We start from the raw sequence: 24,930 nt of genomic DNA, 5'->3' as shown, positions 1-24,930 counted from the left end.
CAGCCTTAGCGGAAGGCTTCTTGAAGGGAAAGATGTAACTCTGTGAGATGAATTAACAGAACACAGAGCAGTTTCTCAGAAAGCTTCTTTCCAGTTTTGAACGGAAAATATTTCCTTTTTCACCATAGTCCTCTATGGGTTTCCAAATATCCCTTTACCAATTCCACAAGAACAGCCTTTGCGAAAGGCTTCTTGAAGGGAAAGATGTAACTCGGTGAGATGAATTAACAGAACACAGAGCAGTTTCTCAGAAAGCTTCTTTCCAGTTTTGAACGGAAGATATTTCCTTTTTCACCATAGCGCCCTATGGGCTTCCAAGTATCCCTTTGCCAATTCCACAAGAACAGCCTTAGCGAAAGGCTTGTTGAAGGGAAAGATGTAACTCGGTGAGATGAATTAACAGAACACAGAGCAGTTTCTCAGAAAGCTTCTTTTAAGTTTTGAACGGAAGATATTCCCTTTTTCACCATAGCCCTCTAGGGGCTTCCAAATATCCCATTGCCAATTCCACAAGAACAGCCTTAGCGAAAGGCTTCTTGAAGGGAATGATGTAACTCTGTGAGATGAATTAAGAGAACACAGAGCAGTTTCTCAGAAAGCTTCTTTCCAGTTTTGAACGGAAGAAATTTCCTTTTTCACCATAGCCCTCTGTGGGCTTCCAAATATCCCTTTGACAATTTCACAAGAACAGCCTTAGCAAAAGACTTCTTGAAGGGAAAGATGTAACTCTGTGAGATGAATTAAGAGAACACAGAGCAGTTTCTCAGAAAGCTTCTTTCCAGTTTTGAACGGAAGATATTTCCTTTTTCACCATAGCCCTCTATGGACTTCCAAACATCCCTTTGCCAATTCCACAAGAACAGCCTTAGTGAAAGGCTTCTTGAAGGGAAAGATGTAACTCTGTGAGATGAATTAACAGAACACAGAGCAGTTTCTCAGAAAGCTTCTTTCCAGTTTTGAACGGAAGATATTTCCTTTTTCACCATAGCCCTCTATGGGCTTCCAAATATCTCTTTGCCAATTCCACAAGAACAGCCTAAGCGAAAGGCTTCTTGAAGGGAAAGATGTAACTCTGTGAGATGAATTATCAGAACACAGAGCAGTTTCTCAGAAAGCTTCTTTTCAGTTTTGAACGGAAGATATTTCCTTTTTCACCATCGCCCTCTATGCGCTTCCAAATATCACTATGCCAATTCCACAAGAACAGCCTTAGCGAAAGGTTTCTTGAAGGGAAAGATGTAACTCTGTGAGAGGAATTAACAGAACACAGAGGAGTTTCTCAGAAAGTTTCTTTCCAGTTTTGAACGGAAGATATTTCATTTTTCACCATAGCCCTCTATGGGCTTCCAAATATCCCCTTGCCTATTCCACAAGAACAGCCTTAGCGAAAGGCTTCTTGATGGGAAAGATGTAACTCTGTGAGATGAATTAACAGAACACAGAGCAGTTTCTCAGAAAGCTTCTTTCCAGTTTTGAACGGAAGATATTTCCTTTTTCACCATAGCCCTCCATGGGCTTCCAAATATCCCATTGCCAATTTCACAAGAACAGCCTTAGCGAAAGGCTTCTTGAAGGGAAGATGTAACTCTGTGAGATGAATTAACAGAACACAGAGCAGTTTCTCAGAAAGCTTCTTTCCAGTTTTGAACGGAAGATATTTCCTTTATCACCATAGCTCTCTATGGTCTTCCAAATATCCCTTTGCCAATTTCGCAAGAACAGCCTTAGCTAAAGGCTTCTTGAAGGGAAAGATGTAACTCTGTGAGATGAATTAACAGAACACAGAGCAGTTTCTCAGAAAGCTTCTTTCCAGTTTTGAACGGAAGTTATTTCCTTTTTTACCATAGCCCTCTAAGGACTTCCAAATATCACTTCGCCAATTCCACAAGAACAGCCTTAGCGAAAGGCTTCTTGAAGGGAAAGATGTAACTCTGTGAGAGGAATTAACAGAGCACAGAGCAGTTTCTCAGAAAGCTTCTTTCCAGTTTTGAACGGAAGATATTTCCTTTTTCACCATAGCCCTCTATGGGCTTCCAAATATCTCTTTGCCAATTCCACAAGAACAGCCTAAGCGAAAGGCTTCTTGAAGGGAAAGATGTAACTCTGTGAGATGAACTAACAGAACGCAGAACAGTTTCTCAGAAAGCTTCTTTCCAGTTATGAACGGAAGATATTTCCTTTTTCACCATAGCCCTCTATGGGCTTCCAAATATCACTTTGCAATTCCACAAGAACAGCCTTAGCGAAAGGCTTCTTGAAGGGAAAGATGTAACTCTGTGAGATGAATTAACAGAACACAGAGCAGTTTCTCAGAAAGCTTCTTTCCAGTTTTGAACGGAAGATATTTCCTTTTTCACCATAGCCCTCTATGGGCTTCCAAATATCCCCTTGCCTATTCCACAAGAACAGCCTTAGCGAAAGGCTTCTTGAAGGGAAAGATGTAACTCTGTGAGATGAATTAACAGAACACAGAGCAGTTTCTCAGAAAGCTTCTTTCCAGTTTTGAACGGAAGATATTTCCTTTTTCACCATAGCCCTCTATGGACTTCCAAATATCACTTCGCCAATTCCACAAGAACAGCCTTAGCGAAAGGCTTCTTGAAGGGAAAGATGTAACTCTGTGAGAGGAATTAACAGAGCACAGAGCAGTTTCTCAGAAAGCTTCTTTCCAGTTTTGAACGGAAGATATTTCCTTTTTCACCATAGCCCTCTATGGGCTTCCAAATATCACTTTGCCAATTCCACAAGAACAGCCTTAGCGAAAGGCTTCTTGAAGGGAAAGATGTAACTCTGTGAGATGAATTAACAGAACACAGAGCAGTTTCTCCGAAAGCTTCTTTCCAGTTTTGAACGGAAGATATTTCCTTTTTCACCATAGCCCTCTAGGGGCTTCCAAATATTCCTTTGCCTATTCCACAAGAACAGCCTTAGCGAAAGGCTTCTTGAAGGGAAAGATGTAACTCTGTGAGATGAATTAACAGAACACAGAGCATTTTCTCAGAAAGCTTCTTTCCAGTTTTGAACGGAAGATATTTCCTTTTTCACCGTAGTCCTCTATGGGGTTACAAATATCCCTTTGCCAATTCCACAAGAACAGCCTTAGCGAAAGGCTTCTTGAAGGGAAAGATGTAACTCTGTGAGATGAATTAACAGAACACAGAGCAGTTTCTCAGAAAGCTTCTTTCCAGTTTTGAACGGAAGATATTTCCTTTTTCACCATAGACCTCTATGGATTTCCAAGCGTCCCTTTGCCAATTCCACAAGAACAGCCTTAGCGACAGGCTTCATGAAGGGAAAGATGTAACTCGGTGAGATGAATTAACAGAACACAGAGCAGTTTCTCAGAAAGCTTCTTTCCAGTTTTGAACGGAAGATATTTCCTTTTTCACCAGAGCCCTCTATGGGCTTCCAAATATCTCTTTGCCAAATCCACAAGAACAGCCTAAGCGAAAGGCTTCTTGAAGGGAAAGAGGTAACTCTGTGAGATGAATTATGAGAACACAGAGCAGTTTCTCAGAAAGCTTCTTTCCAGTTTTGAACGGAAGATATTTCCTTTTTCACCATCGCCCTCTATGGGCTTCCAAATATCACTTTGCCAATTCCACAAGAACAGCCTTAGCGAAAGGCTTGTTGAAGGGAAAGATGTAACTCTGTGAGATGAATTAACAGAACACAGAGCAGTTTCTCAGAAAGCTTCTTTCCAGTTATGAACGGAAGATATTTCCTTTTTCACCATAGCCCTCTATGGGCTTCCAAATATCACTTTGCCAATTCCACAAGAACAGCCTTAGCGAAAGGCTACTTGAAGGGAAAGATGTAACTCTGTGAGATGAATTAACAGAACACAGAGCAGTTTCTCAGAAAGCTTCTTTCCAGTTATGAACGGAAGATATTTCCTTTTTCACCATAGCCCTCTATGGGCTTCCAAATATCCCTTTGCCAATTCCACAAGAACAGCCTTAGCGAAAGGCTTCTTGAAGGGAAGATGTAACTCTGTGAGATGAATTAACAGAACACAGAGCAGTTTCTCAGAAAGCTTCTTTCCAGTTTTCAACGGAAGATATTTCCTTTATCACCCTAGCTCTCTATGGTCTTCCAAACATCCCTTTGCCAATTCCACAAGAACAGCCTTAGCGAAAGGCTTCTTGAAGGGAAAGATGTAACTCTGTGAGATGAATTAACAGAACACAGAGCAGTTTCTCAGAAAGCTTCTTTCCAGTTTTGAACGGAAGATATTTCCTTTTTCACCGTAGCCCTCTATGGGGTTACAAATATCCCTTTGCCAATTCCACAAGAACAGCCTTAGCGAAAGGCTTCTTGAAGGGAAAGATGTAACTCTGTGAGATGAATTAACAGAACACAGAGCAGTTTCTCAGAAAGGTTCTTTCCAGTTTTGAACGGAAGATATTTCCTTTTTCACCATAGACCTCTATGGATTTCCAAGCGTCCCTTTGCCAATTAAACAAGAACAGCCTTAGCGACAGGCTTCATGAAGGGAAAGATGTAACTCGGTGAGATGAATTAACAGAACACAGAGCAGTTTCTCTGAAATCTTCTTACCAGTTATGAACGGAAGATATTTCCTTTTTCACCATAGACCTCTATGGGCTTCCAAATATCACTTTGCCAATTCCACAAGAACAGCCTTAGCGAAAGGCTCCTTGAAGGGAAAGATGTAACTCTGTGAGATGAATTAACCGAACACAGAGCAGTTTCTCAGAAAGCTTCTTTCCAGTTATGAACGGAAGATATTTCCTTTTTCACCATAGCCCTCTATGGGCTTCCAAATATCCCTTTGCCAATTCCACAAGAACAGCCTTAGCGAAAGGCTTCTTGAAGGGAAGATGTAACTCTGTGAGATGATTTAACGGAACACAGAGCAGTTTCTCAGAAAGCTTCTTTCCAGTTTTCAACGGAAGATATTTCCTTTATCACCATAGCTCTCTATTGTCTTCCAAACATCCCTTTGCCAATTCCACAAGAACAGCCTTAGCGAAAGGCTTCTTGAAGGGAAAGATGTAACTCTGTGAGATGAATTAACAGAACACAGAGCAGTTTCTAAGAAAGCTTCTTTCCAGTTTTGAACGGAAGATATTTCCTTTTTCACCATACCCCTCTATTGGCTTCCAAATATCTCTTTGCCAATTCCACAAGAACAGCCTAAGCGAAAGGGTTCTTGAAGGGAAAGATGTAACTCTGTGAGATGAATTATCAGAACACAGAGCAGTTTCTCAGAAAGCTTCTTTCCAGTTTTGAACGGAAGATATTTCCTTTTTCACCATCGCCCTCTATGGGCTTCCAAATATCCCTTTGCCAATTCCACAAGAACAGCCTTAGCGAAAGGCTTCTTGAAGGGAAAGATGTAACTCTGTGAGAGGAATTAACAGAACACAGAGGAGTTTCTCAGAAAGCTTCTTTCCAGTTTTGAACGGAAGATATTTCCTTTTTCACCATAGCCCTCTATGGGCTTCCAAATATCCCCTTGCCTATTCCACAAGAACAGCCTTAGCGAAAGGCTTCTTGAAGGGAAAGATGTAACTCTGTGAGATGAATTAACCGAACACAGAGCAGTTTCTCAGAAAGCTTCTTTCCAGTTTTGAACGGAAGATATTTCCTTTTTGACCATAGCCCTCTATGGGGTTACAAATATCCCTTTGCCAATTCCACAAGAACAGCCTTAGCGAAAGGCTTCTTGAAGGGAAAGATGTAACTCGGTGAGATGAACTAACAGAACACAGAGCAGTTTCTCAGAATGCTTCTTTCCAGTTTTGAACGGAAGATATTTCCTTTTTCATCATAGCCCTCTATGGACTTCCAAGTATCCCTTTGCTAATTCCACAAGAACAGCCTTAGCGACAAACTTCTTGAGGGGAAAGATGTAACTCTGTGAGATGAATTAACAGAACACAGAGCAGTTTCTCAGAAAGCTTCTTTCCAGTTTTGAACGGAAGATATTTCCTTTTTCACCATAGCCCCCTATGGGCTTCCAAATATCCCTTTGCCAATTCCACAAGAACAGCCTTAGCGAAAGGCTTCTTGAAGGGAAAGTTGTAACTCTGTGAGATGCATTAACAGAACACAGAGCAGTTTCTCAGAATGCTTCTTTCCAGTTTTGAACGGAAGATATTTCCTTTTTCACCATAGCCCTATATGGACTTCCAAGTATCCCTTTGCCAATTCCACAAGAACAGCCTTAGCGGAAGGCTTCTTGAAGGGAAAGATGTAACTCTGTGAGATGAATTAACAGAGCACAGAGCAGTTTCTCAGAAAGCTTCTTTCCAGTTTTGAACGGAAGATATTTCCTTTTTCACCGTAGCCCTCTATGGGCTTCCAAATATCCCTTTGACAATTCCACAAGAACAGCCTTAGAGAAAGGCTTCTTGAAGGGAAAGATGTAACTCTGTGAGATGAATTAACAGAACACAGAGCAGTTTCTCAGAAAGCTTCTTTCCAGTTTTGAACGGAAGATATTTCCTTTTTGACCATAGCCCTCTATGGGCTTCCAAATATCCCTTTGCCAATTCCACAAGAACAGCCTTAGCGAAAGGCTTCTTGAAGGGAAAGATGTAACTCGGTGAGATGAATTAACAGAACGCAGAGCAGTTTCTCAGAAAGCTTCTTTCCAGTTTTGAACGGAAGATATTTCCTTTTTCACCATAGGCCTCTATGGGCTTCCAAATATCCCTTTGCCAATTCCACAAGAACAGCCGTAGCGGAAGGCTTTTGAAGGGAAAGATGTAACTCTGTGAGTTGAATTAACAGAACACAGAGCAGTTTCTCAGAAAGCTTCTTTCCAGTTTTGAACGGAAGTTATTTCCTTTTTCACCATAGTCCTCTATGGGTTTCCAAATATCCCTTTACCAATTCCACAAGAACAGCCTTAGCGAAAGGCTTCTTGAAGGGAAAGATGTAACTCGGTGAGATGAATTAACAGAACACAGGGCAGTTTCTCAGAAAGCTTCTTTCCAGTTTTGAACGTAAGATATTTCCTTTTTCAACATAGCCCCCTATGGGCTTCCAAATATCCCTTTGCCAATTCCACAAGAACAGCCTTAGCGAAAGACTTCTTGAAGGGAATGATGTAACTCTGTGAGATGAATTAAGAGAACATAGAGCAGTTTCTCAGAAATCTTCTTTCCAGTTTATAACGGAAGATATTTCCTTTTTCACCATAGCCCTCTATGGGCTTCCAAATATCCCTTTGAGAATTTCACAAGAACAGCCTTAGGAAAAGGCTTCTTGAAGGGAAAGATGTAACTCTGTGAGATGAATTAAGAGAACACAGAGCAGTTTCTCAGAAAGCTTCTTTCCAGTTTTGAACTGAAGATATTTCCTTTTTCACCACAGCCCTCTATGGGCTTTAAAATATCCCTTTGCCAATTCCACAAGAACAGCCTTAGCGAAAGGCTTCTTGAAGGGAAAGATGTAACTCTGTGAGAGGAATTAACAGAGCACAGAGCAGTTTCTCAGAAAGCTTCTTTCCAGTTTTGAACGGAAGATATTTCCTTTTTCACCATAGCCCTCTATGGGCTTCCAAATATCTCTTTGCCAATTCCACAAGAACAGCCTAAGCGAAAGGCTTCTTGAAGGGAAAGATGTAACTCTGTGAGATGAATTAACAGAACACAGAGCAGTTTCTCAGAAAGCTTCTTTCCAGTTATGAACGGAAGATATTTCCTTTTTCACCATAGTCCTCTATGGGCTTCCAAATATCACTTTGCAATTCCACAAGAACAGCCTTAGCGAAAGGCTTCTTGAAGGGAAAGATGTAACTCTGTGAGATGAATTAACAGAACACAGAGCAGTTTCTCAGAAAGCTTCTTTCCAGTTTTGAACGGAAGATATTTCCTTTTTCACCATAGCCCTCTATGGGCTTCCAAATATCTCTTTGCCAATTCCACAAGAACAGCCTAAGCGAAAGTCTTCTTGAAGGGAAAGATGTAACTCTGTGAGATGAATTATCAGAACACAGAGCAGTTTCTCAGAAAGCTTCTTTCAGGTTTTGAACGGAAGATATTTCCTTTTTCACCATAGCCCTCTATGGGCTTCCAAATATCCCTTTTCCAATTCCACAAGAACAGCCTTAGCGAAAGGCTTCTTGAAGGGAAAGATGTAACTCCCTGAGATGAATTAACAGAACACAGAGCAGTTTCTCAGAAAGCTTCTTTCCAGTTATGAACGGAAGATTTTTCCTTTTTCACCATAGCCCTCTATAGGCTTCCAAATATCACTTTGCCAATTCCACAAGAACAGCCTTAGCGAAAGGCTTCTTGAAGGGAAAGATGTAACTCTGTGAGATGAATTAACAGAACACAGAGCAGTTTCTGCGAAAGCTTCTTTCCAGTTTTGAACGGAAGATATTTCCTTTTTCACCATAGCCCTCTAGGGGCTTCCAAATATTCCTTTGCCTATTCCACAAGAACAGCCTTAGCGAAAGGCTTCTTGAAGGGAAAGATGTAACTCTGTGAGATGAATTAACAGAACACAGAGCAGTTTCTCAGAAAGCTTCTTTCCAGTTTTGAACGGAAGATATTTCCTTTTTCACGGTAGCCCTCTATGGGGTTACAAATATCCCTTTGCCAATTCCACAAGAACAGCCTTAGCGAAAGGCTTCTTGAAGGGAAGATGTAACTCCGTGAGATGAATTAACAGAACACAGAGCAGTTTCTCAGAAAGCTTCTTTCCAGTTTTCAACGGAAGATATTTCCTTTATCACCATAGCTCTCTATGGTCTTCCAAATATCCCTTTGCCAATTTCGCAAGAACAGCCTTAGCTAAAGTCTTCTTGAAGGAAAAGATGTAACTCTGTGAGATGAATTAACAGAACACAGAGCAGTTTCTCAGAAAGCTTCTTTCCAGTTTTGAACGGAAGATATTTCCTTTTTCACCATAGTCCTCTATGGGTTTCCAAATATCCCTTTACCAATTCCACAAGAACAGCCTTAGCGAAAGGCTTCTTGAAGGGAAAGATGTAACTCGGTGAGATGAATTAACAGAACACAGAGCAGTTTCTCAGAAAGCTTCTTTCCAGTTTTGAACGGAAGATATTTCATTTTTCACCATAACCCCCAATGGGCTTCCAAATATCCCTTTGCCAATTCCACAAGAACAGCCTTAGCGAAAGGCTTCTTGAAGGGAAAGATGTAACTCTGTGAGAGGAATTAACAGAACACAGAGGAGTTTCTCAGAAAGCTTCTTTCCACTTTTGAACGGAAGATATTTCCTTTTTCACCATAGACCTCTATGGGCTTCCAAATATCCCCTTGCCTATTCCACAAGAACAGCCTTAGCGAAAGGCTTCTTGAAGGGAAAGATGTAACTCTGTGAGATGAATTAACCGAACACAGAGCAGTTTCTCAGAAAGCTTCTTTCCAGTTTTGAACGGAAGATATTTCCTTTTTGACCATAGCCCTCTATGGGGTTACAAATATCCCTTTGCCAATTCCACAAGAACAGCCTTAGCGAAAGGCTTCTTGAAGGGAAAGATGTAACTCGGTGAGATGAACTAACAGAACACAGAGCAGTTTCTCAGAATGCTTCTTTCCAGTTTTGAACGGAAGATATTTCCTTTTCACCATAGCCCTCTATGGACTTCCAAGTATCCCTTTGCTAATTCCACAAGAACAGCCTTAGCGACAAGCTTCTTGAGGGGAAAGATGTAACTCTGTGAGATGAATTAACAGAACACAGAGCAGTTTCTCAGAAAGCTTCTTTCCAGTTTTGAACGGAAGATATTTCCTTTTTCACCATAGCCCCCTACGGGCTTCCAAATATCCCTTTGCCAATTCCACAAGAACAGCCTTAGCGAAAGGCTTCTTGAAGGGAAAGATGTAACTCGGTGACATGAATTAACAGAACGCAGAGCAGTTTCTCAGAAAGCTTCTTTCCAGTTTTGAAAGGAAGATATTTCCTTTTTCACCATAGGCCTCTATGGGCTTCCAAATATCTCTTTGCCAATTCCACAAGAACAGCCTTAGCGGAAGGCTTCTTGAAGGGAAAGATGTAACTCTGTGAGATGAATTAACAGAACACAGAGCAGTTTCCCAGAAAGCTTCTTTAAAGTTTTGAACGGAAAATATTTCCTTTTTCACCATAGTCCTCTATGGGTTTCCAAATATCCCTTTACCAATTCCACAAGAACAGCCTTTGCGAAAGGCTTCTTGAAGGGAAAGATGTAACTCGGTGAGATGAATTAACAGAACACAGAGCAGTTTCTCAGAAAGCTTCTTTCCAGTTTTGAACGGAAGATATTTCCTTTTTCACCATAGCGCCCTATGGGCTTCCAAGTATCCCTTTGCCAATTCCACAAGAACAGCCTTAGCGAAAGGCTTGTTGAAGGGAAAGATGTAACTCGGTGAGATGAATTAACAGAACACAGAGCAGTTTCTCAGAAAGCTTCTTTTAAGTTTTGAACGGAAGATATTCCCTTTTTCACCATAGCCCTCTAGGGGCTTCCAAATATCCCATTGCCAATTCCACAAGAACAGCCTTAGCGAAAGGCTTCTTGACGGGAATGATGTAACTCTGTGAGATGAATTAAGAGAACACAGAGCAGTTTCTCAGAAAGCTTCTTTCCAGTTTTGAACGGAAGAAATTTCCTTTTTCACCATAGCCCTCTGTGGGCTTCCAAATATCCCTTTGACAATTTCACAAGAAGAGCCTTAGCAAAAGACTTCTTGAAGGGAAAGATGTAACTCTGTGAGATGAATTAAGAGAACACAGAGCAGTTTCTCAGAAAGCTTCTTTCCAGTTTTGAACGGAAGATATTTCCTTTTTCACCATAGCCCTCTATGGACTTCCAAACATCCCTTTGCCAATTCCACAAGAACAGCCTTAGTGAAAGGCTTCTTGAAGGGAAAGATGTAACTCTGTGAGATGAATTAACAGAACACAGAGCAGTTTCTCAGAAAGCTTCTTTCCAGTTTTGAACGGAAGATATTTCCTTTTTCACCATAGCCCTCTATGGGCTTCCAAATATCTCTTTGCCAATTCCACAAGAACAGCCTAAGCGAAAGGCTTCTTGAAGGGAAAGATGTAACTCTGTGAGATGAATTATCAGAACACAGAGCAGTTTCTCAGAAAGCTTCTTTCCAGTTTTGAACGGAAGATATTTCCTTTTTCACCATCGCCCTCTATGCGCTTCCAAATTCACTATGCCAATTCCACAAGAACAGCCTTAGCGAAAGGTTTCTTGAAGGGAAAGATGTAACTCTGTGAGAGGAATTAACAGAACACAGAGGAGTTTCTCAGAAAGTTTCTTTCCAGTTTTGAACGGAAGATATTTCCTTTTTCACCATAGCCCTCTATGGGCTTCCAAGTATCCCCTTGCCCATTCCACAAGAACAGCCTTAGCGAAAGGCTTCTTGATGGGAAAGATGTAACTCTGTGAGATGAATTAACAGAACACAGAGCAGTTTCTCAGAAAGCTTCTTTCCAGTTTTGAACGGAAGATATTTCCTTTTTCACCATAGCCCTCCATGGGCTTCCAAATATCCCTTTGCCAATTTCACAAGAACAGCCTTAGCGAAAGGCTACTTGAAGGGAAGATGTAACTCTGTGAGATGAATTAACAGAACACAGAGCAGTTTCTCAGAAAGCTTCTTTCCAGTTTTGAACGGAAGATATTTCCTTTTTCACCATAGCCCTCTATGGGCTTCCAAATATCCCCTTGCCTATTCCACAAGAACAGCCTTAGCGAAAGGCTTCTTGAAGGGAAAGATGTAACTCTGTGAGATGAATTAACAGAACACAGAGCAGTTTCTCAGAAAGCTTCTTTCCAGTTTTGAACGGAAGATATTTCCTTTTTCACCATAGCCCTCTATGGACTTCCAAATATCACTTCGCCAATTCCACAAGAACAGCCTTAGCGAAAGGCTTCTTGAAGGGAAAGATGTAACTCTGTGAGAGGAATTAACAGAGCACAGAGCAGTTTCTCAGAAAGCTTCTTTCCAGTTTTGAACGGAAGATATTTCCTTTTTCACCATAGCCCTCTATGGGCTTCCAAATATCACTTTGCCAATTCCACAAGAACAGCCTTAGCGAAAGGCTTCTTGAAGGGAAAGATGTAACTCTGTGAGATGAATTAACAGAACACAGAGCAGTTTCTCCGAAAGCTTCTTTCCAGTTTTGAACGGAAGATATTTCCTTTTTCACCATAGCCCTCTAGGGGCTTCCAAATATTCCTTTGCCTATTCCACAAGAACAGCCTTAGCGAAAGGCTTCTTGAAGGGAAAGATGTAACTCTGTGAGATGAATTAACAGAACACAGAGCAGTTTCTCAGAAAGCTTCTTTCCAGTTTTGAACGGAAGATATTTCCTTTTTCACCGTAGTCCTTTATGGGGTTACAAATATCCCTTTGCCAATTCCACAAGAACAGCCTTAGCGAAAGGCTTCTTGAAGGGAAAGATGTAACTCTGTGAGATGAATTAACAGAACACAGAGCAGTTTCTCAGAAAGCTTCTTTCCAGTTTTGAACGGAAGATATTTCCTTTTTCACCATAGACCTCTATGGATTTCCAAGCGTCCCTTTGCCAATTCCACAAGAACAGCCTTAGCGACAGGCTTCATGAAGGGAAAGATGTAACTCGGTGAGATGAATTAACAGAACACAGAGCAGTTTCTCAGAAAGCTTCTTTCCAGTTTTGAACGGAAGATATTTCCTTTTTCACCAGAGCCCTCTATGGGCTTCCAAATATCTCTTTGCCAAATCCACAAGAACAGCCTAAGCGAAAGGCTTCTTGAAGGGAAAGAGGTAACTCTGTGAGATGAATTATGAGAACACAGAGCAGTTTCTCAGAAAGCTTCTTTCCAGTTTTGAACGGAAGATATTTCCTTTTTCACCATCGCCCTCTATGGGCTTCCAAATATCACTTTGCCAATTCCACAAGAACAGCCTTAGCGAAAGGCTTGTTGAAGGGAAAGATGTAACTCTGTGAGATGAATTAACAGAACACAGAGCAGTTTCTCAGAAAGCTTCTTTCCAGTTATGAACGGAAGATATTTCCTTTTTCACCATAGCCCTCTATGGGCTTCCAAATATCACTTTGCCAATTCCACAAGAACAGCCTTAGCGAAAGGCTACTTGAAGGGAAAGATGTAACTCTGTGAGATGAATTAACAGAACACAGAGCAGTTTCTCAGAAAGCTTCTTTCCAGTTATGAACGGAAGATATTTCCTTTTTCACCATAGCCCTCTATGGGCTTCCAAATATCCCTTTGCCAATTCCACAAGAACAGCCTTAGCGAAAGGCTTCTTGAAGGGAATGATGTAACTCTGTGAGATGAATTAAGAGAACATAGAGCAGTTTCTCAGAAAGCTTCTTTCCAGTTTTGAACGGAAGATATTTCCTTTTTCACCATAGCCCTCTATGGGCTTCCAAATATCCCTTTGAGAATTTCCCAATAACAGCCTTAGCAAAAGGCTTCTTCAAGGGAAAGATGTAACTCTGTGAGATGAATTAAGAGAACAGAGAGCAGTTTCTCAGAAAGCTTCTTTCTAGTTTTGAACGGAACATATTTCCTTTTTCACCAGAGCCCTCTATGGACTTCCAAACATCCCTTTGCGAATTCCACAAGAACAGCCTTAGCGAAAGGCTTCTTGAAGGGAAAGATGTAACTCTGTGAGATGAATTATCAGAACACAGAGCAGTTTCTCAGAAAGCTTCTTTCCAGTTTTGAACGGAAGATATTTCCTTTATCACCATAGCTCTCTATGGTCTTCCAAATATCCCTTTGCCAATTTCGCAAGAACAGCCTTAGCTAAAGGCTTCTTGAAGGGAAAGATGTAACTCTGTGAGATGAATTAACAGAACACAGAGCAGTTTCTCAGAAAGCTTCTTTCCAGTTTTGAACGGAAGTTATTTCCTTTTTTACCATAGCCCTCTAAGGACTTCCAAATATCACTTCGCCAATTCCACAAGAACAGCCTTAGCGAAAGGCTTCTTGAAGGGAAAGATGTAACTCTGTGAGAGGAATTAACAGAGCACAGAGCAGTTTCTCAGAAAGCTTCTTTCCAGTTTTGAACGGAAGATATTTCCTTTTTCACCATAGCCCTCTATGGGCTTCCAAATATCTCTTTGCCAATTCCACAAGAACAGCCTAAGCGAAAGGCTTCTTGAAGGGAAAGATGTAACTCTGTGAGATGAACTAACAGAACGCAGAACAGTTTCTCAGAAAGCTTCTTTCCAGTTATGAACGGAAGATATTTCCTTTTTCACCATAGCCCTCTATGGGCTTCCAAATATCACTTTGCAATTCCACAAGAACAGCCTTAGCGAAAGGCTTCTTGAAGGGAAAGATGTAACTCTGTGAGATGAATTAACGGAACACAGAGCAGTTTCTCAGAAAGCTTCTTTCCAGTTTTGAACGGAAGATATTTCCTTTTTCACCATAGCCCTCTATGGGCTTCCAAATATCCCCTTGCCTATTCCACAAGAACAGCCTTAGCGAAAGGCTTCTTGAAGGGAAAGATGTAACTCTGTGAGATGAATTAACAGAACACAGAGCAGTTTCTCAGAAAGCTTCTTTCCAGTTTTGAACGGAAGATATTTCCTTTTTCACCATAGCCCTCTATGGACTTCCAAATATCACTTCGCCAATTCCACAAGAACAGCCTTAGCGAAAGGCTTCTTGAAGGGAAAGATGTAACTCTGTGAGAGGAATTAACAGAGCACAGAGCAGTTTCTCAGAAAGCTTCTTTCCAGTTTTGAACGGAAGATATTTCCTTTTTCACCATAGCCCTCTATGGGCTTCCAAATATCACTTTGCCAATTCCACAAGAACAGCCTTAGCGAAAGGCTTCTTGAAGGGAAAGATGTAACTCTGTGAGATGAATTAACAGAACACAGAGCAGTTTCTCCGAAAGCTTCTTTCCAGTTTTGAACGGAAGATATTTCCTTTTTCACCATAGCCCTCTAGGGGCTTCCAAATATTCCTTTGCCTATTCCACAAGAACAGCCTTAGCGAAAGGCTTCTTGAAGGGAAAGATGTAACTCTGTGAGATGAATTAACAGAACACAGAGCATTTTCTCAGAAAGCTTCTTTCCAGTTTTGAACGGAAGATATTTCCTTTTTCACCGTAGTCCTCTATGGGGTTACAAATATCCCTTTGCCAATTCCACAAGAACAGCCTTAGCGAAAGGCTTCTTGAAGGGAAAGATGTAACTCTGTGAGATGAATTAACAGAACACAGAGCAGTTTCTCAGAAAGCTTCTTTCCAGTTTTGAACGGAAGATATTTCCTTTTTCACCATAGACCTCTATGGATTTCCAAGCGTCCCTTTGCCAATTCCACAAGAACAGCCTTAGCGACAGGCTTCATGAAGGGAAAGATGTAACTCGGTGAGATGAATTAACAGAACACAGAGCAGTTTCTCAGAAAGCTTCTTTCCAGTTTTGAACGGAAGATATTTCCTTTTTCACCAGAGCCCTCTATGGGCTTCCAAATATCTCTTTGCCAAATCCACAAGAACAGCCTAAGCGAAAGGCTTCTTGAAGGGAAAGAGGTAACTCTGTGAGATGAATTATGAGAACACAGAGCAGTTTCTCAGAAAGCTTCTTTCCAGTTTTGAACGGAAGATATTTCCTTTTTCACCATCGCCCTCTATGGGCTTCCAAATATCACTTTGCCAATTCCACAAGAACAGCCTTAGCGAAAGGCTTGTTGAAGGGAAAGATGTAACTCTGTGAGATGAATTAACAGAACACAGAGCAGTTTCTCAGAAAGCTTCTTTCCAGTTATGAACGGAAGATATTTCCTTTTTCACCATAGCCCTCTATGGGCTTCCAAATATCACTTTGCCAATTCCACAAGAACAGCCTTAGCGAAAGGCTACTTGAAGGGAAAGATGTAACTCTGTGAGATGAATTAACAGAACACAGAGCAGTTTCTCAGAAAGCTTCTTTCCAGTTATGAACGGAAGATATTTCCTTTTTCACCATAGCCCTCTATGGGCTTCCAAATATCCCTTTGCCAATTCCACAAGAACAGCCTTAGCGAAAGGCTTCTTGAAGGGAAGATGTAACTCTGTGAGATGAATTAACAGAACACAGAGCAGTTTCTCAGAAAGCTTCTTTCCAGTTTTCAACGGAAGATATTTCCTTTATCACCCTAGCTCTCTATGGTCTTCCAAACATCCCTTTGCCAATTCCACAAGAACAGCCTTAGCGAAAGGCTTCTTGAAGGGAAAGATGTAACTCTGTGAGATGAATTAACAGAACACAGAGCAGTTTCTCAGAAAGCTTCTTTCCAGTTTTGAACGGAAGATATTTCCTTTTTCACCGTAGCCCTCTATGGGGTTACAAATATCCCTTTGCCAATTCCACAAGAACAGCCTTAGCGAAAGGCTTCTTGAAGGGAAAGATGTAACTCTGTGAGATGAATTAACAGAACACAGAGCAGTTTCTCAGAAAGGTTCTTTCCAGTTTTGAACGGAAGATATTTCCTTTTTCACCATAGACCTCTATGGATTTCCAAGCGTCCCTTTGCCAATTAAACAAGAACAGCCTTAGCGACAGGCTTCATGAAGGGAAAGATGTAACTCGGTGAGATGAATTAACAGAACACAGAGCAGTTTCTCTGAAATCTTCTTACCAGTTATGAACGGAAGATATTTCCTTTTTCACCATAGCCCTCTATGGGCTTCCAAATATCACTTTGCCAATTCCACAAGAACAGCCTTAGCGAAAGGCTCCTTGAAGGGAAAGATGTAACTCTGTGAGATGAATTAACCGAACACAGAGCAGTTTCTCAGAAAGCTTCTTTCCAGTTATGAACGGAAGATATTTCCTTTTTCACCATAGCCCTCTATGGGCTTCCAAATATCCCTTTGCCAATTCCACAAGAACAGCCTTAGCGAAAGGCTTCTTGAAGGGAAGATGTAACTCTGTGAGATGATTTAACGGAACACAGAGCAGTTTCTCAGAAAGCTTCTTTCCAGTTTTCAACGGAAGATATTTCCTTTATCACCATAGCTCTCTATTGTCTTCCAAACATCCCTTTGCCAATTCCACAAGAACAGCCTTAGCGAAAGGCTTCTTGAAGGGAAAGATGTAACTCTGTGAGATGAATTAACAGAACACAGAGCAGTTTCTAAGAAAGCTTCTTTCCAGTTTTGAACGGAAGATATTTCCTTTTTCACCATACCCCTCTATTGGCTTCCAAATATCTCTTTGCCAATTCCACAAGAACAGCCTAAGCGAAAGGGTTCTTGAAGGGAAAGATGTAACTCTGTGAGATGAATTATCAGAACACAGAGCAGTTTCTCAGAAAGCTTCTTTCCAGTTTTGAACGGAAGATATTTCCTTTTTCACCATCGCCCTCTATGGGCTTCCAAATATCCCTTTGCCAATTCCACAAGAACAGCCTTAGCGAAAGGCTTCTTGAAGGGAAAGATGTAACTCTGTGAGAGGAATTAACAGAACACAGAGGAGTTTCTCAGAAAGCTTCTTTCCAGTTTTGAACGGAAGATATTTCCTTTTTCACCATAGCCCTCTATGGGCTTCCAAATATCCCCTTGCCTATTCCACAAGAACAGCCTTAGCGAAAGGCTTCTTGAAGGGAAAGATGTAACTCTGTGAGATGAATTAACCGAACACAGAGCAGTTTCTCAGAAAGCTTCTTTCCAGTTTTGAACGGAAGATATTTCCTTTTTGACCATAGCCCTCTATGGGGTTACAAATATCCCTTTGCCAATTCCACAAGAACAGCCTTAGCGAAAGGCTTCTTGAAGGGAAAGATGTAACTCGGTGAGATGAACTAACAGAACACAGAGCAGTTTCTCAGAATGCTTCTTTCCAGTTTTGAACGGAAGATATTTCCTTTTTCATCATAGCCCTCTATGGACTTCCAAGTATCCCTTTGCTAATTCCACAAGAACAGCCTTAGCGACAAACTTCTTGAGGGGAAAGATGTAACTCTGTGAGATGAATTAACAGAACACAGAGCAGTTTCTCAGAAAGCTTCTTTCCAGTTTTGAACGGAAGATATTTCCTTTTTCACCATAGCCCCCTATGGGCTTCCAAATATCCCTTTGCCAATTCCACAAGAACAGCCTTAGCGAAAGGCTTCTTGAAGGGAAAGTTGTAACTCTGTGAGATGCATTAACAGAACACAGAGCAGTTTCTCAGAATGCTTCTTTCCAGTTTTGAACGGAAGATATTTCCTTTTTCACCATAGCCCTATATGGACTTCCAAGTATCCCTTTGCCAATTCCACAAGAACAGCCTTAGCGGAAGGCTTCTTGAAGGGAAAGATGTAACTCTGTGAGATGAATTAACAGAGCACAGAGCAGTTTCTCAGAAAGCTTCTTTCCAGTTTTGAACGGAAGATATTTCCTTTTTCACCGTAGCCCTCTATGGGCTTCCAAATATCCCTTTGACAATTCCACAAGAACAGCCTTAGAGAAAGGCTTCTTGAAGGGAAAGATGTAACTCTGTGAGATGAATTAACAGAACACAGAGCAGTTTCTCAGAAAGCTTCTTTCCAGTTTTGAACGGAAGATATTTCCTTTTTGACCATAGCCCTCTATGGGCTTCCAAATATCCCTTTGCCAATTCCACAAGAACAGCCTTAGCGAAAGGCTTCTTGAAGGGAAAGATGTAACTCGGTGAGATGAATTAACAGAACGCAGAGCAGTTTCTCAGAAAGCTTCTTTCCAGTTTTGAACGGAAGATATTTCCTTTTTCACCATAGGCCTCTATGGGCTTCCAAATATCCCTTTGCCAATTCCACAAGAACAGCCGTAGCGGAAGGCTTTTGAAGGGAAAGATGTAACTCTGTGAGTTGAATTAACAGAACACAGAGCAGTTTCTCAGAAAGCTTCTTTCCAGTTTTGAACGGAAGTTATTTCCTTTTTCACCATAGTCCTCTATGGGTTTCCAAATATCCCTTTACCAATTCCACAAGAACAGCCTTAGCGAAAGGCTTCTTGAAGGGAAAGATGTAACTCGGTGAGATGAATTAACAGAACACAGGGCAGTTTCTCAGAAAGCTTCTTTCCAGTTTTGAACGTAAGATATTTCCTTTTTCAACATAGCCCCCTATGGGCTTCCAAATATCCCTTTGCCAATTCCACAAGAACAGCCTTAGCGAAAGACTTCTTGAAGGGAATGATGTAACTCTGTGAGATGAATTAAGAGAACATAGAGCAGTTTCTCAGAAATCTTCTTTCCAGTTTATAACGGAAGATATTTCCTTTTTCACCATAGCCCTCTATGGGCTTCCAAATATCCCTTTGAGAATTTCACAAGAACAGCCTTAGGAAAAGGCTTCTTGAAGGGAAAGATGTAACTCTGTGAGATGAATTAAGAGAACACAGAGCAGTTTCTCAGAAAGCTTCTTTCCAGTTTTGAACGGAAGATATTTCCTTTTTCACCACAGCCCTCTATGGGCTTTAAAATATCCCTTTGCCAATTCCACAAGAACAGCCTTAGCGAAAGGCTTCTTGAAGGGAAAGATGTAACTCTGTGAGAGGAATTAACAGAGCACAGAGCAGTTTCTCAGAAAGCTTCTTTCCAGTTTTGAACGGAAGATATTTCCTTTTTCACCATAGCCCTCTATGGGCTTCCAAATATCTCTTTGCCAATTCCACAAGAACAGCCTAAGCGAAAGGCTTCTTGAAGGGAAAGATGTAACTCTGTGAGATGAATTAACAGAACACAGAGCAGTTTCTCAGAAAGCTTCTTTCCAGTTATGAACGGAAGATTTTTCCTTTTTCACCATAGCCCTCTATAGGCTTCCAAATATCACTTTGCCAATTCCACAAGAACAGCCTTAGCGAAAGGCTTCTTGAAGGGAAAGATGTAACTCTGTGAGATGAATTAACAGAACACAGAGCAGTTTCTCAGAAAGCTTCTTTCCAGTTTTGAACGGAAGATATTTCCTTTTTCACCATAGCCCTCTAGGGGCTTCCAAATATTCCTTTGCCTATTCCACAAGAACAGCCTTAGCGAAAGGCTTCTTGAAGGGAAAGATGTAACTCTGTGAGATGAATTAACAGAACACAGAGCAGTTTCTCAGAAAGCTTCTTTCCAGTTTTGAACGGAAGATATTTCCTTTTTCACGGTAGCCCTCTATGGGGTTACAAATATCCCTTTGCCAATTCCACAAGAACAGCCTTAGCGAAAGGCTTCTTGAAGGGAAGATGTAACTCCGTGAGATGAATTAACAGAACACAGAGCAGTTTCTCAGAAAGCTTCTTTCCAGTTTTCAACGGAAGATATTTCCTTTATCACCATAGCTCTCTATGGTCTTCCAAATATCCCTTTGCCAATTTCGCAAGAACAGCCTTAGCTAAAGTCTTCTTGAAGGAAAAGATGTAACTCTGTGAGATGAATTAACAGAACACAGAGCAGTTTCTCAGAAAGCTTCTTTCCAGTTTTGAACGGAAGATATTTCCTTTTTCACCATAGTCCTCTATGGGTTTCCAAATATCCCTTTACCAATTCCACAAGAACAGCCTTAGCGAAAGGCTTCTTGAAGGGAAAGATGTAACTCGGTGAGATGAATTAACAGAACACAGAGCAGTTTCTCAGAAAGCTTCTTTCCAGTTTTGAACGGAAGATATTTCATTTTTCACCATAACCCCCAATGGGCTTCCAAATATCCCTTTGCCAATTCCACAAGAACAGCCTTAGCGAAAGGCTTCTTGAAGGGAAAGATGTAACTCTGTGAGAGGAATTAACAGAACACAGAGGAGTTTCTCAGAAAGCTTCTTTCCACTTTTGAACGGAAGATATTTCCTTTTTCACCATAGACCTCTATGGGCTTCCAAATATCCCCTTGCCTATTCCACAAGAACAGCCTTAGCGAAAGGCTTCTTGAAGGGAAAGATGTAACTCTGTGAGATGAATTAACCGAACACAGAGCAGTTTCTCAGAAAGCTTCTTTCCAGTTTTGAACGGAAGATATTTCCTTTTTGACCATAGCCCTCTATGGGGTTACAAATATCCCTTTGCCAATTCCACAAGAACAGCCTTAGCGAAAGGCTTCTTGAAGGGAAAGATGTAACTCGGTGAGATGAACTAACAGAACACAGAGCAGTTTCTCAGAATGCTTCTTTCCAGTTTTGAACGGAAGATATTTCCTTTTCACCATAGCCCTCTATGGACTTCCAAGTATCCCTTTGCTAATTCCACAAGAACAGCCTTAGCGACAAGCTTCTTGAGGGGAAAGATGTAACTCTGTGAGATGAATTAACAGAACACAGAGCAGTTTCTCAGAAAGCTTCTTTCCAGTTTTGAACGGAAGATATTTCCTTTTTCACCATAGCCCCCTACGGGCTTCCAAATATCCCTTTGCCAATTCCACAAGAACAGCCTTAGCGAAAGGCTTCTTGAAGGGAAAGATGTAACTCGGTGACATGAATTAACAGAACGCAGAGCAGTTTCTCAGAAAGCTTCTTTCCAGTTTTGAAAGGAAGATATTTCCTTTTTCACCATAGGCCTCTATGGGCTTCCAAATATCTCTTTGCCAATTCCACAAGAACAGCCTTAGCGGAAGGCTTCTTGAAGGGAAAGATGTAACTCTGTGAGATGAATTAACAGAACACAGAGCAGTTTCCCAGAAAGCTTCTTTAAAGTTTTGAACGGAAAATATTTCCTTTTTCACCATAGTCCTCTATGGGTTTCCAAATATCCCTTTACCAATTCCACAAGAACAGCCTTTGCGAAAGGCTTCTTGAAGGGAAAGATGTAACTCGGTGAGATGAATTAACAGAACACAGAGCAGTTTCTCAGAAAGCTTCTTTCCAGTTTTGAACGGAAGATATTTCCTTTTTCACCATAGCGCCCTATGGGCTTCCAAGTATCCCTTTGCCAATTCCACAAGAACAGCCTTAGCGAAAGGCTTGTTGAAGGGAAAGATGTAACTCGGTGAGATGAATTAACAGAACACAGAGCAGTTTCTCAGAAAGCTTCTTTTAAGTTTTGAACGGAAGATATTCCCTTTTTCACCATAGCCCTCTAGGGGCTTCCAAATATCCCATTGCCAATTCCACAAGAACAGCCTTAGCGAAAGGCTTCTTGACGGGAATGATGTAACTCTGTGAGATGAATTAAGAGAACACAGAGCAGTTTCTCAGAAAGCTTCTTTCCAGTTTTGAACGGAAGAAATTTCCTTTTTCACCATAGCCCTCTGTGGGCTTCCAAATATCCCTTTGACAATTTCACAAGAAGAGCCTTAGCAAAAGACTTCTTGAAGGGAAAGATGTAACTCTGTGAGATGAATTAAGAGAACACAGAGCAGTTTCTCAGAAAGCTTCTTTCCAGTTTTGAACGGAAGATATTTCCTTTTTCACCATAGCCCTCTATGGACTTCCAAACATCCCTTTGCCAATTCCACAAGAACAGCCTTAGTGAAAGGCTTCTTGAAGGGAAAGATGTAACTCTGTGAGATGAATTAACAGAACACAGAGCAGTTTCTCAGAAAGCTTCTTTCCAGTTTTGAACGGAAGATATTTCCTTTTTCACCATAGCCCTCTATGGGCTTCCAAATATCTCTTTGCCAATTCCACAAGAACAGCCTAAGCGAAAGGCTTCTTGAAGGGAAAGATGTAACTCTGTGAGATGAATTATCAGAACACAGAGCAGTTTCTCAGAAAGCTTCTTTCCAGTTTTGAACGGAAGATATTTCCTTTTTCACCATCGCCCTCTATGCGCTTCCAAATTCACTATGCCAATTCCACAAGAACAGCCTTAGCGAAAGGTTTCTTGAAGGGAAAGATGTAACTCTGTGAGAGGAATTAACAGAACACAGAGGAGTTTCTCAGAAAGTTTCTTTCCAGTTTTGAACGGAAGATATTTCCTTTTTCACCATAGCCCTCTATGGGCTTCCAAGTATCCCCTTGCCCATTCCACAAGAACAGCCTTAGCGAAAGGCTTCTTGATGGGAAAGATGTAACTCTGTGAGATGAATTAACAGAACACAGAGCAGTTTCTCAGAAAGCTTCTTTCCAGTTTTGAACGGAAGATATTTCCTTTTTCACCATAGCCCTCCATGGGCTTCCAAATATCCCTTTGCCAATTTCACAAGAACAGCCTTAGCGAAAGGCTACTTGAAGGGAAGATGTAACTCTGTGAGATGAATTAACAGAACACAGAGCAGTTTCTCAGAAAGCTTCTTTCCAGTTTTGAACGGAAGATATTTCCTTTTTCACCATAGCCCTCTATGGGCTTCCAAATATCCCCTTGCCTATTCCACAAGAACAGCCTTAGCGAAAGGCTTCTTGAAGGGAAAGATGTAACTCTGTGAGATGAATTAACAGAACACAGAGCAGTTTCTCAGAAAGCTTCTTTCCAGTTTTGAACGGAAGATATTTCCTTTTTCACCATAGCCCTCTATGGACTTCCAAATATCACTTCGCCAATTCCACAAGAACAGCCTTATCGAAAGGCTTCTTGAAGGGAAAGATGTAACTCTGTGAGAGGAATTAACAGAGCACAGAGCAGTTTCTCAGAAAGCTTCTTTCCAGTTTTGAACGGAAGATATTTCCTTTTTCACCATAGCCCTCTATGGGCTTCCAAATATCACTTTGCCAATTCCACAAGAACAGCCTTAGCGAAAGGCTTCTTGAAGGGAAAGATGTAACTCTGTGAGATGAATTAACAGAACACAGAGCAGTTTCTCCGAAAGCTTCTTTCCAGTTTTGAACGGAAGATATTTCCTTTTTCACCATAGCCCTCTAGGGGCTTCCAAATATTCCTTTGCCTATTCCACAAGAACAGCCTTAGCGAAAGGCTTCTTGAAGGGAAAGATGTAACTCTGTGAGATGAATTAACAGAACACAGAGCAGTTTCTCAGAAAGCTTCTTTCCAGTTTTGAACGGAAGATATTTCCTTTTTCACCGTAGTCCTCTATGGGGTTACAAATATCCCTTTGCCAATTCCACAAGAACAGCCTTAGCGAAAGGCTTCTTGAAGGGAAAGATGTAACTCTGTGAGATGAATTAACAGAACACAGAGCAGTTTCTCAGAAAGCTTCTTTCCAGTTTTGAACGGAAGATATTTCCTTTTTCACCATAGACCTCTATGGATTTCCAAGCGTCCCTTTGCCAATTCCACAAGAACAGCCTTAGCGACAGGCTTCATGAAGGGAAAGATGTAACTCGGTGAGATGAATTAACAGAACACAGAGCAGTTTCTCAGAAAGCTTCTTTCCAGTTTTGAACGGAAGATATTTCCTTTTTCACCAGAGCCCTCTATGGGCTTCCAAATATCTCTTTGCCAAATCCACAAGAACAGCCTAAGCGAAAGGCTTCTTGAAGGGAAAGAGGTAACTCTGTGAGATGAATTATGAGAACACAGAGCAGTTTCTCAGAAAGCTTCTTTCCAGTTTTGAACGGAAGATATTTCCTTTTTCACCATCGCCCTCTATGGGCTTCCAAATATCACTTTGCCAATTCCACAAGAACAGCCTTAGCGAAAGGCTTGTTGAAGGGAAAGATGTAACTCTGTGAGATGAATTAACAGAACACAGAGCAGTTTCTCAGAAAGCTTCTTTCCAGTTATGAACGGAAGATATTTCCTTTTTCACCATAGCCCTCTATGGGCTTCCAAATATCACTTTGCCAATTCCACAAGAACAGCCTTAGCGAAAGGCTACTTGAAGGGAAAGATGTAACTCTGTGAGATGAATTAACAGAACACAGAGCAGTTTCTCAGAAAGCTTCTTTCCAGTTATGAACGGAAGATATTTCCTTTTTCACCATAGCCCTCTATGGGCTTCCAAATATCCCTTTGCCAATTCCACAAGAACAGCCTTAGCGAAAGGCTTCTTGAAGGGAATGATGTAACTCTGTGAGATGAATTAAGAGAACATAGAGCAGTTTCTCAGAAAGCTTCTTTCCAGTTTTGAACGGAAGATATTTCCTTTTTCACCATAGCCCTCTATGGGCTTCCAAATATCCCTTTGAGAATTTCCCAATAACAGCCTTA

The sequence above is a fragment of the Chlorocebus sabaeus genome, chromosome 5 (assembly GCF_047675955.1).
Source record: "Chlorocebus sabaeus isolate Y175 chromosome 5, mChlSab1.0.hap1, whole genome shotgun sequence".
NCBI lineage: Eukaryota > Metazoa > Chordata > Mammalia > Primates > Cercopithecidae > Chlorocebus > Chlorocebus sabaeus.
Note: the sequence above shows the minus strand (reverse complement) of the source record.